Genomic DNA, 13,084 nt, shown 5'->3' with positions numbered 1-13,084 from the left:
TCATATTACAGGCATGTCCCAGAGTAACTCCTCTAAGGGATATAAAGGATACTGCTTAAACACCCTACTTCATTGGTTTTATCAGGTCAGGGGCGATGTAGCCAGTGAGTGATATTTGAGTAAAGAGGTGTGTACATCCATGTGTGCAAACACAGGCAAGACCATGTCATTGTCTGATAAACTTTATGTCTAAATGGGTGTGATCTATACTTCGAAGGTTCAAACTGGAAGCACTACTTACAAATGTAGTTTAATTTAATCCTTGGAGCCTCGTTCTCACTCAGCACTGCCTGGTATCAACAGCTATCTGCTGCCTACCATTCCATGATCCCTAAAAATAGACAGACATAGAGGCAATATAAACTGAAACCATAAAAAGGCAGAATCAATTTTTTCTTTCCAGGGGAAAAAGAAAAAAGCGTAACTTAAAAGGCAGACGTAGGCATGGAGAGTTTGGCTTGTTACCTTTAGAGGAAAACACTATCAAACATTTACTCAGAGGCTAGAGATTCCCAGATATGTTTATCTAGGAAGGAAGATAAATTTAAAAAATAAAGCCAGGAATAACTGTTTTAAGTAGGCTAGGTATATCTCAAAATGATGCAACTTTCCTGAAAAGTGTTGCAATCTGGACTTCAGGCCGTCCTACCCCTCCCTGCTTGCAGGTGAATGCTCTTGGGAGGAAGAATTTGAGAGGCTCCTTTGTTGAGTAAGCAAGGAGCAGCTTGGCTGGGAAAATATTATTTCTAATGCTGTATTCGTAACCTTGATAAGATCTCCACGGCAACAGAAGTTGCTGAATAGAGTTGGTCATGACATTTTGACAGAAGTTTTCCACTAGAAAATGCTATTTTAATGCAAAAGTGTTGGGGAGAAGCATTTGATTTTGACAATATTTTTGTCTGAAAAAGAAAAGGAAAAAATCTGAAAAATGTCATGGAAGGAAGAGGCTTTTCTCTTTTTTTCAGCCTGCTGTCTTTCCTCCTGGGACCTTTCATGTCAGGAAGCAAGACTAACATCTTTTCCTTTTCTATTTTGGGATTAGTGGTTGAATTCCCAGTTCATCTCCTCTTTTTGACTCTTAATACTATTATTAAAGGCTCTAATCAAAACAGGAGACAAGAGAAGATGCAAATCTCCAAATATCTAAAGTATCTATTCTAGGAAAGAGAAATTTTGAGATAAAAGCAAAACAATACACCAGAAGACTATACTATAATTACTTGCCCATTTTGTTTTTAATAGTTAATTTTATACCACATAGCCTAAAATGTCAGATTAGAGCTGTTTTCTTTACTTTTCATGACTTGTCTTCATCCCTTTTCTCTACCCTGAACTGCTGGATGTAATGATGGCCAGAGACATATCACTGTCTTGTCATCATATCCTCTCACTAACATTATTAGTTTCACAGAGGAAAGGTCTTGGGACACGCAAATGCAAACCTAGTAATTTGTCTCTTTTCCCAGTGATGGCTCCTCATGAAACTAATGCAGAAAATGGTAAATAAATGTTTCTGCAGAGGCAGTTTTCACAGTTGTCCTGCTACATGGCTCCTTATTTGCTCCTTCACTATTTAGAATACAAATAAAATGAAACATTATTTGCAGTCAGAAAAGACAGAGAAATAGGCACTGTCTTCAGTAAGAATGTTATTTCTAAGAGCTTCCCATGGGATTTTTGGAAATACATCTGGCAATCTAGATCATTAGTCAAATGTGCTGATTAGTTCCATCACTTGACTGCCTGCTGTCACTAGCAGCCATTTCAGTACCACCTCTCCTCACACTGCTCTGTTGCTGAGGTTACAGGAGCCTATCCTTGGGCCTTCCCCTGCCCCCCCCAGACTTGCTGCATCTCTATGAGAATTGTCTTTCTGGGTTTGACAGCTGAACATGGGACATTACAGCTGCACCATGCAGGGCCAGGGGATGCCTTCACTCCTGGTCTACTGCCAGGTGAATTTGCCCTTGTCTCACAAGTCCAATGAGGTGTTACAGGGACAGACTGCTCTTCCTCCACAGAAGTGGCCTGTTTTTCAGGAATGTACTGGTTCAGTCAGCCATAGCAGATGTCCCCAGCTGGAACCTTCTAGCAGTGCTCCAGCTATGTTGAAGTGGTACACACAACAAAATCTAGCCTGCCACCTTTATCTGGGAGAGGATGGGAAGCAGATATCTTGGCAGCCATCAGACACCTATATATCTCCTCCTGCACATGTCCATTGGCCAGCACAGAGTCAGAAAACGCTGCTGCTACTGCCAAGGACACACACCTCCCTTTCCAGGAGCCAGCCATCACCACCAAGCTATGTATATGTGCCTGGTGTGAACTCGCCATGCAGGAATGTGCCATCTCATGGGAGGTGATTGCACCATGTAAAATGTTCTGGGAATGGTAACAGGATTGGTCAAATAAATTATCTGGGGAAAGCATTTACTTTCTAACTGGAATAGCCAAGGCGATCAAAAGGACAGAGGTGAGTAGAGAGAGAAATAGCTCAAGGTCATACACAGTGTTAGTATTCAGGCTGAGGCGAGCAGCCTGCATCTTAATTATTAGGCCTTTTTCCTATCACCAGTTCTATTGTAGACTCATGCTTTAGGTTCAGCAGGCTCACATCTGCTTTGGATATATTTTTCCAGGAAAACATTGTCTCTACTTAGCTCAAACTACATCACAGGGTTTGTGCTCATTGTGGCCGCTCAGCATCTTGACTCTGGTGTTAAAACTGGCTAAGAGGCAGATGAAATTCTCTTTGTCAAAGCTGACGGATGGAAAAAGGTGGAAAGCCAACATCGAATGCCAACTCTGATAGGAGGCTGACGCAAAAGAGGCTGAGGAATCATATAGGATTTCTGACCTGGTTATATAACAGGGAATATTTTTTGTAAATGCTCAAACTGACGTACACTGTATTTTGGCACGTGCTTGTCAGTGCCCTTATTTTATAGCCTTGCTGAAGGCTCATTGACAGATGGCACTCAAGAGAGTGCTTTTTATAGGTGTCAGTGTCCGACTCAGATATAGTTTCTGAAAGCAAAAGGTGCTTGGGGTGGAGGGATCTGATGCACTGCCAGAGCATTTTGTAAAAGGTGTTTTAATGATACTTTGTACTCTTCAAAAAGGGGAGGTATGTGGGAGATGAATGAGGAATATCAGCTCTCATAGATTTTGAGTCACCAGTGAGTCTAGTAAGTGAACAGTAGTTATAAAATGGAAGAACAAGAAAATAGAAATTTAATTGGGCATATACCCTTTGTCCAGGAGAGGCGGGATTTGGGCAGAGCTTGTCTAACCTGGTGTTCTGGAGAATGATTTCTTGTCACAGCTTGACCAATTTCTCAGCTGGAGACTGAGTGTGTTTTCAGTGAACCCAAATGTAGGCTGTCTCTTACTCCTTAGCAGCATTCTCCTTTGTGGGACAGGGACCTCAGGGCTGACAGTCCCCACAGTTCAGGCTGTGCCATAACCAATGAGGTGCTTTCCAATGAGACCCAAACATGATGGGCAGAGCTATGTGCTGGCAGCAGGCTCCATCAACAGCTTTGGACTGGAGGAGTGATGACCCAAATCCAGGATTCATCCAGGATATCTCTCTGGGAACAAAAGGAGATGAGGCCAGAGATAGGGTTGGAGGCAAGACTGCAGTGTGGATCTGAAGTCCAGGCAAGAGGCAGGGCTAGAGGCTGGCACTCCTGTGGCATCTCTAGCTCAGGTATTGATGAGTTTGGACTGAGTTGAAATGGAGTCCTAGACCCTGGGCAGGGTGGTGGGAGAGGCCCCAGGTGAGTTTCATCAATACCAGTAAGACATCTTGGTGCATCTAGGACACTGACAAAGACAGAAAAAGTGTGGTTTAGCTACAGGATGCCTCACATGCAGTGGCTCCAGGTTTACCAGAAGGAGCAAATAAGAGTGGTTTCAGCTGCCGGAAACTCAAGGAGTACTTTGTTTCTACTTAAGACTTTGCAGTTAGGTAGATAAAAGTGAATAATGCACTCCTTATCCTGCTGTCATTAAACTCCTTATTCAGGAGAAGTATCTGGATCTCAGTGTGGCTGCTCTTTCTAGCTGTGGGGCTGAAGGATTTGCAGACTTTGACTCATTCCCACATTCTTGGGAGTCCGGACATGTCAGTTCAGCCATCTCCAGTTCTGAGTCTTCTGGCTGGCCTGTGTTCTGAGTAGCAGAGATTCAGGCTTCCAGTTGAGGTATTTGGGGACAAGATAGCAGACAGGCTGAAAAACAAGCATAGTCAAGGGATTTATTAAGCACAGGCACTTCTCTCTTTACATGTACTAGGGAGCTGTACATATATCTGAAAGAACACAGATCTGTGAAGTACCTTTTGTGGACATCTGTGGCAGAGACAAATATAGAATCCATTTATTCTTGGAAGTGTTTAGCAGTGGAATGATCCCTTCTGTTCTGGAAGATATAAATCTACTTTACCACACACTTTACCACTTCTGCAGAAAAAGAAGCAAGCCTGAAGAGCCAACAGTGTTCCCTGGAAGGCATCTGTGTAAGATCTGGTGTGCACTGAACGAGGTACAGGGTCTTTGAAAACCAATGGTATGTATTCCTGCAGTATACATACTGAAAGTTCCTGAAAACCTATATTGTAAAGCAAATATATTGTATTGCAGGGGAAATGAAGATAGGGTGGTGCAAACAACTGCATGATTTCCTCTTTCTTTTCTGCAGTCTCAGATTTTTTTTTCTGTGACAAGTTTGTTGTGTGCCACTTCACATGGCTTAAGAGATGAATAGAAAATGTTTCACAGTACAAGGCTTACTTTATGAGATTTTTAAACACTAAGAAGCAGCTTCACCAAGATGGTGATTATATGGATACCCTGTATGAGCCCTCTGAAGACTTTAGGTTAACTGGACATGGACCCTATCCTTCCCATGTGCCCTCCCCGAAGTGCAGGGCATTTGTTTGCCTGTGTCATATTTGCTATAGCAGAATTGTGAGATACCTCCCCTGAAGGGGACTACATCTTAGAGGGCTTCGATCCCTCTGCCTTATGTAGACAGCTTTTTCCTCTTCACTCTGACCTTTTTAACTCCTCCAAAACTCAATCCTTAAGATTCCCATCCCAGGTTACCCTCCTCCATGTGTCCTCTCCTCCCATGTATGTGAGAAAAAGTTCTCTTACACCAGGCAATTCCCTGCTAAGCTTCAAACTTCTATCTCCAAGTATGGGAATATAAAAGTTCCCAAAGAATAAGTTTACCTGCATTGTTTAACATGAGCAAAATGTGGGCAAAGCTGACTTTTCTTTAGATTCATTTTACACATTGTTGCTCCATTATGACTGATACTGCCTCAAAGCAGATGTCTAGATGGAAAATTTAAGCTATGGGGTTGGAGATCTGGTGAAGCATTCAGAACTAAAAAAAACACCATTGAATTGGAATTGTCAGACAATGCTAATTATAGGTGTGGCAAGCAGCTGTAACAACCAACATGGCAATTTCTGCTGTCTATCTCTGTGTTTTGCAGCCTAATGGTCTTACACTCTGTTGCCTGTTTTAGAGAAAATGCACACTAGCAATTCACAACCAGGTAATGTTGTAAACAAAGAGATTATCTTAAAATGGGAAGTAGAGGAAACACTTTTCCATGTGGCTGTGATGCTGTCTGTTCCTGACCTCTCTAATGAATGGAGGTTAGGGAAAGCAATTACTAGAGGGAGGGAAGGAAGGAAACTCAGGGGAGAAGGTGGAGCAGGACAGAGTGCCAAAGTATCAGAGCCAGCAGAATCAGTAAGTGCACAGACAAAAGTAGGACCAAAAATTTACAGTAAGCAAGAAGCAGAGTCAGTGTGTGAATAAAAACCAGTAGCAGGATAAATAATAACTATGATTTGAGGCTGATAAAGCCTACCAACAAACATGCTTGGTGGTTCTGTCTTGTTCAGAGAAGCTTCTATCTATCCCTGAAATTATGTCAAGGAAGACAAGCTGTTATTTTTGAATTATAATAAGTATTTTCCCTAAACAGAGGGCAGGTGGAGGAAGTCTATCCATGAAGTATTGGACTGAAATCTATGACTCCAATATAAAAAGAAGAAAACTAATTTACATTTTTGTATCTTTGGGTCTATTAGTTTATGAATCCTGCCTAGTACATTTAGTCAGCTCATCTCACGTGCCTCTACTCTCTGCACATGAAATCCACTAGAAGATCCTGCAGGTTTTTTGGAGAGAAGAGGCTTCAGAACTCAAAGATGCTAAGTGTAGGAGCTCATAAACCTTAATTATGTAAATTCTATGATGTGGCAAGAGGTAGTAATTTAACATAACTTCATTGGTTTTAGTATAGTCCTGTAAACAGAGCAGTATTATCAGACTGACCAGCATGAACAATACAGACACAGTTTAGTGTCAATTGTCATTAACAGTTGTCCATTGACTTTAATGTCACAGAATATTCTGAGTTGGAAGGGATGCACAGGGATACTCAAGTCCAACTCTTAAGTGAATGGTCCATACAAGGATTGAACCCCCTCCTGTGACATTATTAACACTATGCTCTAACCAACTGACCTAATCTCAACCCACTTCCAGATACAGTAAAAATAGATTGCATTGCATCTGGATGGAGCAGACAGCATGACAAAAATTTGTGTGGAAGTGCTGTGTGACAGTCACTCTTAAAAGAGTATCACAGTTCATCACAGTAGTAAGGTAAAGCAACAGTGTGATTAGGGGTGCTTTGAGGAGAGGAGAGCAGAGAAGAGAGGAAAGGGAAAGGGAGGGGAAAGGAAAAGGAAAACAAAATGATATATTGTAATGACAGTCACATTCCTTTCAGAAGCTACATTGAATTTTTTAGTTAATGTTTTTCATGGCAGAAATCACCAAGTCTCTCTTGAATATAAACCCTGTAAAAGTTATTTTAAAAATGTTCATATTAAGAGTGGAACAAAAAAAGAAGTTAGGGAGGACTGTGTGGGAAGGGAATCCACCCAGGTTAAGGGGCACTGGTGGCCCTTGGGAGTCTTTAGCTGCCTCAAAAATGATGGAGTTATGCTTGTAACTAGAGCAAACACACAATTTAGAACAGAAGTTTCTATCTCTGCCTTCATTAGAAAAGGATATATTTGATCATAGTGCAGAGCTATGCATTATAACACTGTTTTTGAAATATGTCAAACAGGAATGTCTTGCAAATCTGAAAAGGCTCAGAACAATGGCGATCTTGAAAAGGGACAATACATGATTGGCTTGGCTGTAGTGTTACAAGAGCCTTATGCTGGCTGGGGTGTAATTCTTGCTCTGAAGGTAAACCATGTTTAATACCATGCTTGCACACAGCATTGATTTTCAGTTCCAGGAAAATCATTTAAATCAACTTCTACGATTCTGGAAAAAAAATTCTGATGTTTAGATTGGCTGAGCAAATGGAGATCTTTTTAAAATGGCTTCAATAACTTTCTGTAAGATAACAGTTGGCTTTCCACTGATAAAGCTGGGTAATTAGTCAGTCATGACTGAAATCAGAAATATAGAGCTGAAAACTGTTGTTTAATTAACATTCTCCCACATCTGGAACTTTCATAAAACAGTAAATAGTTCAGATTCTTCCTGAAAAAAATAATGGCTGAATACCTGTAAAATCCATTATGTAATAATAGAAGTGCTGCTAGCATTACATTAGCAATTTTGGGGAGCTGGCTTACTGGATTTTCTTGGGAACTTTTCATCTCAGGCATCTCAGGCATCTCCAACTGTAAACTTTTTGTATACTTTTCCTCCCACAGTAAGTTGTAGTAGCTTCACTGAAATAAATCATGTGCCATTTTGAAGTGAAGGGCCTTCTATTCCTAAAATATTTGATTTTTGCAGAGTTAAGGACAGGTTGTCCAGTATGTTTAGGGAGTTCTGATATGTTTTCCTACTTCAGACGTATAGAGGGAACTTACATTTCTTCCTTTACATGATGCTTACTTGATGCTTAAGAAGCATCAAGTAAGACATTTCTCTGAAAGAAAAGCACACACACTCCTTTTCCATGGAGTGTACTCCTGATTTGATGAAGAACAAAGGTTCTTGGTGGCACACTTACTACTTCATCTTTCATGTCTTGAAATAATGATAGTATCTTTGATTGTGATCTAACCAATTTTAAGAATTAGGTAGAATGTGATTTCCTGAATGCTTATGAAAACTTCCTTTATGATCATGCAGTCCTGAATAATATTTTGCTGTGATAAGTCTTGGTGATTTCCAAAATCAGTCTGTCTGTGTTCCTCATGATTCCTCCTGGTGCATTCTTGCTGCTCCAGCCAGTAAAGCTGTTGTCTCAGAGCCACCATCATGCCATTGTTTCTGATAGTTGCTCAGCCTGATGTTGCAGGTGTAGAAGTTGTGATTTCTGTTATCTCATTTCAGTTAACTGGATTTGTGCGTCTCCTTTGATTTTTTTTTTTTGTAATTTTGCAACTTAGAAATTATTTAATTGTTAGGAAATCAAATAAAAACTCCCCTTGTTTTAGATGCTTGAAAATGAAATATACAAATCTAAACCAGACTTCGTGGACTTTCTTTGCAGTCAACAGAGAGACAGTTTGACCTCCAGGGAGCAATGAATCTGATAGTAGTCATGAAATAGGGCAAGATAACTTGTCTTAAATAGGGTACTAAGTATATACACTGACTATACACAGAGTCAAAAATGACTACCCTATATTTCAACATCTGAGTTTTAAATTCCTGGATTAGAAAAGATTAATTTCATCCCTAGATAATATAACAAATATGGCTGTTGTTATTTGTGGGTTTTGGCGTTTTGTTTGGGTGGGGGTTTCTTTTGTTTGTTTTTTGTGTTATGCAAATATTTAGGTGATTCTCGTATTTGTTATTTTTCAGTGAGAAAAATATAGATTGCTTGGAAGTTCCACGTCCTGATTAAATTCAATACATATATGGCAACTGTGTATCTGTACAAGCAGAGCACTCCATCATTCTCTTCAGACTAATCAAAACATGAAAAATAATTTAACTGGGATGAAAAAAAAGGGAGATAATTTCACAGAGTTATGTGCTAATAAAATACTAAGCTATGGGGATAAAGTATTGCAGAAATGTGAATAGAATGAGGTATTTAGTTTCTGGAGCAGGCAATGGAACAGAGAGTACAGAATGAAAAACAACAGAGGTCAATCTATTTGCTAATGGGAATGTAGGATTTTTCTTCTTTAGTTAGTTGTTTTCAAAATGATTTTAGCACTTTAAAAATGCAACTTCTGATTGTATTTTTGAGCTGTGCTTAACTTCAAATGTCACAGGTTTGGAGAGCTGAAACAATTGCTGGTCTCTGAGCCAAACATCAACTTATGTACTGCTCATGGCAGCCTTTGGGAGCAGGCTGGAGTGGGAAGAGCAAAGACAGAGGAGTCCATACACTCCTTATCACTCTGGAAACAGTCTGTTCTCCTGTTTAGTAGCTGAAGACCATCAGTTCCTCTTTCTCCCAGGTCCCTGACACATGAAATAAAAATCAAGGGGTAGCTGGAGACTCACTGGCCTTGAGGAAGCTGGAAGTGAAAAAGGCTGTTGATTCTCTGATCAGTTTTTGCTTTTGCAATCACTCACTGAGCCGGGATAACGAAAACAGAGAAATGCTGGCAGGGAATCTGGCCAAAAGGAGGGGTGGGATCTGGATCTGACCCAGATGGCAGTGTTCAGAGATAGTCATCTTAGGAGGGCAGGAATGGGAATGAGAAGTTTCTGTGAGAGAAGGAGGAACAGAAGACTCCTGGTGGAAAAAACCTTTATGAGAAATAGAAGACTTCATGTAGGATCGCAGGGTATCTCTTTACAAAACAAGAAGCTCTTCCACAGCAAGGGAAGAAGGGAGCAGATTTTTCACAGTGAAGGACTTTGGAAGTTTTTTTCCTCTTAATTTTTTGTTACATGCAGGAAAAAATTTAATATGTGCAAGCTATGTCTGTTTGCTGTGTTACTTTGGTTGCTCAAATTCTTTCTTTCAAACAATAAATTATTCAAGATAGGTATTTGGAAAGCCCTGTGTATGGTATTTGCCTCTTTCTCCAGTGGCAGAGGCCAGCTGCAGGCACTTTAAAATACCACAGAATTTTTCTTGCACTGGACATTTTTTTCAGAATATTGTACTTCTAGCCAGCTCAAATCCCAGTGGGATGCAGTTATACGTAAATGGCAGCGCTTATACTGACATACCTTATTCTGGTCTGAGAGGAAAAATAAACACTAGCTTTGTAAAGCTCATTGTGCTCTGTCAAATTTAGGCACGTATAAATTAGTCAAGTGTCTTGGGCTTCCTTTTAGTCAATGGGAGAAATAGTAGCTTTAGTATGTAAAACATCTAAGATAAATCAGAGAAATCACTGTGGAGCTGTCAGTCCCTCTCTGGTGATTGTACAGAGTGCTTGACCCAAAAGAGACTTAGACATGTAGCTTTCAAATGTCAATTCATTGGAATGGATCAGTCTGACCATACATATCTGCAATGGAACTTGAGTCGTGGGAGCCACATCTGTGCAAAATCGTGAGTTCAACCAGCAGAGTTGCATAGGTATGACTTTCCCCTCAAAGGTAAACCAAAGCCTGTACTTAGAGCACATGACAGAGCTTTTACACACTGGAGGTAGGGACTTAGCTAGACTGTAGGAATAGCAAGCTGAATACTTATATAGGCAGATTTACTAACTGCGTGGTAGAAATATTACTGTGATAAGTACCCAGCCACATCTTTGCATGCATCCAAAATACAACAGCTGATAGTATGTTTTGAGATAGTGGTATAGAGTTAGAAGGTGCTGAGATAATGCTGCTGATAGTTGAGCTTGCCAAACACCTTCCTCTATAAAAGCAGCCGTGTGTTTCCTGCCAATGTAAGTACAGTTGATTCTTGAATGAAAATAGTTCTGATTTTTTATGGAATGCAGAATAGTGAATTCAGACAGAACCCATGGGCTTTCCAAGAGACCCCCTCTCCACCTCCACTGCCCCATATAGTGAAGGGGTGGCTTACAAGAGCAATGTTCCTCATGCATTAACTTTTTGTGGGATTGAGAAAAGACTCGGCTCGGTTTTAGGACATTATATCTGTTCCTTGTGTTTGTGGGGGGCTTTATATAGAAAGCTGTTTCTAGGGCACTCAGGCTTTGGAGGTGGCTTTCAGTTAGTGAAAAAAGAGTGGTGTGGATTCCATGGATTCTGTCCACGGTGCCGGCAGTGCAAAGGGCATTGGAGAGCTGTGTGTTGAGGCAGGTTTACACAGCAGCCTTCACCTATAGCACGAGGTGGAAGATGGTGCTCATTGGGAGAAGAGTATGGAGAACGTACTGTACAATTTTGAGCTGGGCAGAGACCCCAGAGTGCCTGCACTTTATAAAAGATGGTCTAAGAGAATGCACCCTTCACCTTTGATGGTAATTATTAGCAACACTACTTGATACATATCTGAATATGTTCTCAGAATTATTTCTTTATCAGTAATCCAAAGTTGTAAAATGTGCTCTCAGATTGGTGAAAACTGAAGTACCATTTTAACCCTGAGGTAAATTACATATCCTCAAATCAGCAGTATTAATGTCTTTGTACCTGTATATTAACCCTTTATATTCTCCTACTCTTAGTCCAGTTTATAAATGGTTACTTGAATGGATCAATATAAAAATTACTTGTGTCTGCAACCACTTACTAAGGTCTCAGCTCATGGTTGGGTTGCAGAGGCTTAAAAAGGTGCCCCATAGCTAGTAAAGCTCAGAAGAACTTTCCTAACTGTTGATACTTGTCCAGGTGTACAAACTTAGCCCACCACAATTGTAAGGAGATGTGACTTAGCTTAAGCCTCCAGGGATGATATTTAGGTGAGACATGTTACCTCATATTTTGGGTAGTTTGACAACGCATCCATAGGTAGCTGAAGTGATTAATCCAACAGGCTACAGGTGCCATCATTGGTTCATATGACAGAGACTAAAATGTTTGGCCTAGGTTGACATCCAGTAGCCTTTGGGGTAGGATCACCATCCTCTTGCTTGAACTAGCAGAGAAGATCCCTTCCTATGTACATGTGCAATTTTTCCAGTCCGCTTCCTTACTGGGCTTGTGTATGTGGTCACAACAGCACACACTGCCCTGTGCATGTCCATGGGACCGGATCCTAGGTGACCTCTGCTCTTACCCTGGACAGCATGGAGATTTGTACCAGGGAGCAGTGGTACAAACCAGGTAGGCAGGAGGGAGTCCAGGCTGTGGCTCAGATGGCAGAAACATAGAATGATTTGTGTTGGAAGGGACAGATCACCTAGTTCCAACCCCCCTGTCAGGAAGGGCAGGGACACCTTCTACTAGACCAGATTGCTCAGAGCTCCTTCCAACCTGGCCTAGAACGCTTCCAGGGATGAGCACCCACAACTTCTCTGTGCAATCTGTTCCACTGCCTCACCACCCTCACAGTAAAGATTTTCTTCTTAGTATCCAATCTAAACCTATCCTCTTTCAGTTCAAAGCCATTTCCCCTTGTCCTATCACTTCGTGCCCTCATAAAAAGGTCATGTGGGCAGACATTTAGTTTTGTTTTTGCCTGTGACTTTGTAGAGTGATTATTGCTTTAAAGATGTGCAAAATCATGCATAAGCACCATTATTAAGGATTAATTTTATTATTTACTTCCTTGTATGGTTTCTTACAAGGTCTAAATGGGAGCACCTGCTGGACCACATTGTGATGCCCTCCCACTCTGTCTGCCTACATTGTCTTCTTAGAGCAGGAGGAAAAATGAAGAGAAAGAAATTTGTATACTTTTCCTTCCTTGTAAGCAGGATGCTAACAAGTGACCCTGAGTCTTGATACACCCTAGGTCAAGACAAGACGTGCCAGGTATGACTACACCTGAGATTTAAAAAACACAGCTGGTTCCCACAGGATAGACACAGCTTGAGAGAATTCTTTGAGCAGATTGCTGTGGTAGCAAAAGGGCCAGAAAAAGCATATGTATCTGGATTGAATAGGAGCAATAAAAGGCTGGGGAAATAAAAATTATTTTACATTGAGTTTATTTTAAATCAGGCATTCC

The sequence above is a fragment of the Aphelocoma coerulescens genome, chromosome 1A, assembly GCF_041296385.1.
Source record: "Aphelocoma coerulescens isolate FSJ_1873_10779 chromosome 1A, UR_Acoe_1.0, whole genome shotgun sequence".
Taxonomy (NCBI): Eukaryota; Metazoa; Chordata; class Aves; order Passeriformes; family Corvidae; genus Aphelocoma; species Aphelocoma coerulescens.
This window is presented reverse-complemented; position numbering follows the sequence as displayed.